Below are 6000 nucleotides of genomic sequence, written 5' to 3'. Positions count from 1 at the left end.
ACTCCAAAAGGAAAAACCCTAGCTCGCTCAGCCTATCCTCATAAGACATGCTGTCTTATCACTGTGGCATCCTGCTGAATTTCCTCTGCACCCTCTCTAAAGCTTCCACAACTCTCCTATAAAGAGGTGCCAGAACTGTAGTCCAAGAATGGTCTAACCAAGGTTTTATATAGCTCAATTCACCCTTCTCTCCACCCCCTCACCCACCTTCCCCCTCACTTGGTCTCACCTACCATCTGCCAGCTTGTATTCCTTCCCCTCTCCCCCACCTTCTTATTTTAGCTTCTTCCTCTTTCCTTTCTAGTCCCGTTGAAGAGTCTCAGTCCAAAATGTCGACCGTTTATTCCCCTCCTTAGATGCGGCCTGACCTGCTGAGTTCCTTCAGCAGTTTTGGGTGATGGTCTAGATTTCCAACATCTGCAGAATCTCTTGTATTAAGGAAAGCTCAACTGGGCCAGGCCACCAGCACTAGATCTATTTGTTCAGACTCACGAGGGTGACGCGTAACCACAAGTAACAGACTGATAACTGAGCAGGAAGAGAAAGTGGGAGGGATAGAGCAGGTGGAGGAGGGGAAACCAAATCGTTACCCTCGCAATCCTCTCAAACCACGCATCAGTATTTCACCCTGAAGTCCTCTGATACAGTTAGCAGCTTTCAGACCAGTTGGCCAGTCGCCATTAAGGTAACCTACTCTGTTCCATTTCCTTGTTTCTCTCTCTCTCACTGTGTGAACAGCCTCTCTGTAGTGTGGTAGGAAATGAAACCAGAACGCAGCCACCAACCTGAGAAAAAGGCTAGATGTTATGAGCTGGACTCAGAACAGCCATCTTGCAAGACAGAGAGGAAACTGCTTACAAGCCCATACTTCTTTAAAGGCCTTCGATGTCATTCTAGGTTCTGAATCAGGGTCAAAAAGAAACTGTAGTTACTGGAAATCGAGAGCAAAAAAAGACAAAACGTACTAGGAGATATCTCATCAGGACAGGCAGCAACTGTGCAAAGAGAAACACTCAACATTCAGAATCAGAATCAGACTTAATATCACTGGCATATGTTGTGAAATTTGTTGTTTTATGGCAGCGGTACATTGCAATACCTGGTAATAAAAACTAAATTTCAATAAAAAGTTTGTACATACAAATTAAATTAAATTAAATAAGTACTGCAAGAAGAGAGGAAAAAGAAAAAAATAGTGAGGAAGTGTTCATAGGTTCATTGTCTATTCGGAACCCTGATGGAAGAGGGGAAGAAGCTGTTTCTGAAATGTTGAGTATGTGTCTTCAGTCTCCTGTACCTATTCCTGATGGTACCAATGAGATGAGGGTATCTCCTGGGAGTCAGAGGTCCCTAATGACTTTTGAGGCATCGCCTTTTCAAGGTGTCCTGGATTCTGGGAAGGCTGGTGCCCATGGTGGAGCTGGGTGAGTTTACAATTTTCTGCAGCTTTTTCTGATCCTGTGCAGTGGTCTCTCCATATGAGATAGTGATGCAACCAGTTAGAATACTCTCCACAGCATATCTGTGGACTGTTTTTGGTGACATACCAAGTTTCCTCAAACTCCTAATGAAATAGAGCCACTGTCATGCCTACTTTGCAATGTTGAGCCCAGGAGAGATCTTCAGAAATAAGACTTTTTTTCTGAGACCCTTGTTCATAACTGCTCAATTTTGCCATTGCCTGGTTCCCATCCTACAGATACATTAAGACCATAAGACATGGGGGCAGAATTAGGCTACTCAGCCCATCAATTCTGCTCTACCATTCCATCATGGCTGATTTATTATGCCTCTATTTTTCCGTCTTCTCCCCATAAACTTTGATGCCCAGATGAACCGAGAACCTATCAACCTTCTCTTTAAATATACTCAATGACATGACCACAGCCATCTGTCACAATAAATTCCACATATTCACCACCCTCTGGCTAATGAAATTCCTCTCCTCTCTGAGGTTGTGCCCTCTAGTCCTAGATTCACTCACCATAAGAAACAACCTCTCCACATCCATTCCATCTAGGCCTTTCAAATTTCAATAGGCTTTAATGAGATTCCCCTTCATTTTTCTAAGCTCCAGCAAGTATAGGCACAGATCCATCAAATGCACTTCATATGTAAACCCTTTCATTCCCAGAATCATTCTCGTGAACTTCTTCCTCTAATGTCAACACAACTTTTCTTAGTTGTGGCCTGAAATTGCTCACAGTACTCCATGTGCAGTCTGACCAATAAAGCCTCAGTATCACACCCTTGATCTTATATTCTTGTATTATACATCTCGAATCGTCAAGTTATTCCAGCATTTTCTGTTACTGTGCAAAATTGGGGCAGCTTGTCTTTTGTGAGACAAAGTTCACAGGTGTTGTCAGAGAAAGCATGCACAGGTGATATGTGTTCCCATGTACAATGGTCTGACCAGCATACATTCCTGACATTGGGAAATCCAGAAGACGAGCCTAGATCTGAATCGCCAACTGTCCATTTCCCTCCACACGGATGCTGCCTGAACTGCAAAGTTCCTCCAGCTCTTTGTGTTCCAGAATCTGCAAAATGATGGTTAAGTAGGCCTTCATTAGTTGGGGAATTGAGTTTAAGAATTGTGAGATAATGTGGCAGCTCTATAAGAGCATAAGACCATAAAACAATGGTCAGACCACACTTGGAGTATGTGTTCAGTTTTCATTCCCTCATTATAGGAAGGATGTGGAAGCTTTAGAGAGAGTACAGAGGAGCTTTACTAGGATGCCGTTTGGATTAGAGAGTCTGTTTTATGAGAATAGGTTGAGTGTGCTTTTCTCTTTGGAGCGAAGATGAATGAGAAGAGACAATAGAGGTGGACAAGATAAGAGCCATAGATCAAGTTGACAGTCATAAGACTTTTCCCTGGGTGGAAATGGCTAATACAAGGGGACATAGTTTTAAGATGATTGGAGGAAAGTCCAGGGGGATGTCAGAGATGATTTTCTGTTACACAGGGTGCAAGGAACTATCTGCCGGGGTGGTACAGGGACTTTTATTAGGGACTTTTAAGAAACTCTTAGATAGGTACATAAATAATAGAAAAATGAAGGGATATGTGGAAAGGAAGGGATATATTGATCTTACAGTAGGTTAAATGATGGGCACAGCATAGTGGGCTGAAGGATCTGTGCTGTGCTGTGCTATACTGTACACTATGTTCTATGTTCTTGCTCCTCTCTAATGTAGAGACACATGAAATTTTGGAAATGTAGATCTATAGAGGAGAATAAACAGTCAGCGCCTCGGGCCTAGACCCTTCATCAGGACTAGAAAGGAAATGGGGAAGAAACCAGAATATGCTGAGTACAAACTGGCAGGTGATAAGTGAGGCCAAGTGAGGGGGAGGAGGAATGAATGAGAAGTTGGGAGGTGATAGGTGGGAAAGGTAAAGGATTCTGATAGGAGAGGACAGTGGACCATGGGAGGAAAGGAAGGAGAAAAGGCACCGGGGGGGGTGAGGGGGTGGGGAGGTGAATAGTTAGGTAAGGAGAAGAGAAGGAGTAGCAGGGAAACCAGAATGGGGAAACAAAAAAGAGAGAAGGAGGGAGGGAGAGAGATTATCAGAGATTAGAGAAATCAGAGGGAGGGGAAATATTATCAAATAAATCAGAGGGAGGGTGGAGAGATTATCAGAGAAATTGGAGGGAGAGGGAGAGATTATCAAAGAAATCAGAGGGGGAAGAGATTATCAAATAAATCGGAGAGAGAGGGAGAGATTATCAAAGAAATCAGAGGGTGGGGAAAGAGATTATCAAAGAAATTGGAGGGGGAAGAGATTATCAAAAAATCTGAGGGGGGGAAGAGATTATCAAATAAATCGGAAGGAGGGGGAGAGATTATCAGAGAAATCGGAGGGAGGGGAGAAAGATTATCAAAGATCAGCAAAATCGATGTTCAGATTGGAAGCTACTCAAATGGAGTATGACAGACATATCAGAATGGGAATGGGAAATTGAATTAAAATCTGTAAATCCTGCCCTGCTTTAACGTCCCAAATGTGCAATGTTGTTCTGGTCTGAGGTATATTCCATCTGCCATTCCCATGCCCACTTTGTGCTTTGTCCACAATCAGATGCCCTGAACTAAGATCTATTTAGGCCTTTATTGTAATTCCCAGCAGTCTGGACTGAAGTGTCAAGTATAAATTTTGTTTTCTTTTGCCCTGACTTAAATAATCACTGTGTGACCTTAACGTTCTGTATTTGCAAGTAATACTGAGATTACTACAGTAACACAGTGGTTAGCATGATACTATTACTGCTCAAGCATCAGAGTACAGAATTCAACTTTTAACTCATCTGTAAGGAGGCTGTATATCCTCCCCATGGAATCTTGGGTTTCCTTCCACAGTCCAAAGACATACTGGTTGGTTATTTAATAAGTTATTGTGAATTATCCTGTGATTCGGTGAGGGTTAAATAGGTGGGTCACTGGGTGGTGAAGCTCATTAGACCAGAAGGGCCTATTTGATGCTTATACCTAATTAAAAATCACTATTGAAGCAACTCCTCTCTCCCTGTCCCTCCCCCTTCCCCCTCCATCCCATACTCACTCTCTCTCCCATCTCCCTCACTCTTACCCCTCCCTTTCTGCACCACTGTTTCCTCCTTCCTCCTCTCTTCTCCCTCATTATCTCCTTTCCTCCTTCTCTGTCCCTCTCACTCTCTCTCTCTCTCTCTCTCTCTGTATCTCTTTCTGTCTGTCTGCTCTGCTCCTCACTCTCCCCCCTCTGCTCACTTCCTCCCTCTCTCTCTCCTAATAACTTCCTCACTCTTTTCCTCCCTCCCTTTCTCATCTCTCCTCACTATCTCACTCCTTCTTCCCTCTTTCTCATTCCCTCTTTTCCCTCTCTCCCCTCTTCCCACTTCTCTCTCTCTCTCTCTCTCTCACCCACCCATCTCTCCCTTTCTCCCTCTGAAACAAGGCCTCTGCAAGACACAAATAACATGAGGCAGTAATTCAGATGGTCATTCAGCAAGGAAATGGGTCCTTTAGCTCACCAAGACCTGCCTGACCAGTGGTCCTACCCTAACCAGGGAGTTCATTTTATTCTCCCCATGATCCATCAATCACCTACATGCCAGGAGCAGCCAAGTAACCCATCAACTGGACGATGGGGGAGGAAGCCAGAGCACTGGAGGAAACACATGCATTGTGGTGTGGGGAATTTGGAAGCCCCACACACTCTCTGACATTGTGAGACAGCAGAGCTACTGGCTGGGCCACCGTGCACAGTGAGTAGATTAATCATTAACTGATAGCCTAAAGAAGTGGATGGAAACACAATGCGCAGCAGCATGGCATGTAGCAAAAGGCTATCAAAGCACCAGCCTCCAGGGCTCATTTACCGTCGCTGTATGTGAGGAGTTTTGACATTCTCCACAGAACCATGTAGGTACTTCAGTTTCCCCCATGTTCAAAGTCACATGGGTTAGGGTTAGTGACTTGTGGGCATGCTATATTGGTGCTGAAAGTAAGGTGACCCTTGTGGGTTGCACCAGCATGACCCTTGCTGATTTGATTTGACACAAATATTGCATTTTGCGGTGTGTTTCAATGTACATATGACAAGTAAAACTAATCTTTAGATTATTGAGATTGTTGAGAGCAAAAACCTCAAAACACTTGCAGATGCAGCAAATTTGAATAAAATATAGGACTGTAGCCTGAAACTGTTGACTGTTTCCAGAATTTTCTATTTATTTTTTGTAAGTAACTGCACCCTTAGGAGCATTGATGTATAGAGGGATCACAGGGTCCATATCTCCCCAGATGTTCACAGTAAATTTATTTCCCATAGTACATATGTCACTATATACATCCCTGAGATTCATTTTCTTGCAGGCATTCACAGTAAATACAAGAAACAAAATAGAATCAATGAAAAACCACACCCAAGAGGACGGAGAAACAATCAATGTACAAAAGACAACATACTGTGCAAATACAAAAAGAGAAAAAAAAAGTGGCAAATCAGGT

At 43.4% G+C, this 6000-nt stretch overlaps 1 protein-coding gene across 1 annotated transcript in view; it reads left to right on the top strand.

Annotated features, from left to right (window-relative positions):
* The first annotated feature begins 673 nt into the window (after positions 1 to 673).
* Positions 674 to 6000, top strand: part of dennd2da (DENN/MADD domain containing 2Da) — a 236331-nt gene continuing 231004 nt past the window's right edge. Inside the window, exon 1 of the mRNA XM_063065682.1 lies at positions 674 to 685. The gene's annotated coding sequence lies outside the window, so the exon portion shown is untranslated. The remainder of the gene's footprint in view (positions 686 to 6000) is intronic.

The sequence above is a fragment of the Mobula hypostoma genome, chromosome 13, assembly GCF_963921235.1.
Source record: "Mobula hypostoma chromosome 13, sMobHyp1.1, whole genome shotgun sequence".
Lineage (NCBI taxonomy): Eukaryota > Metazoa > Chordata > Chondrichthyes > Myliobatiformes > Myliobatidae > Mobula > Mobula hypostoma.
Note: the sequence above shows the minus strand (reverse complement) of the source record. Positions and strands in the feature narration are given on the sequence as shown.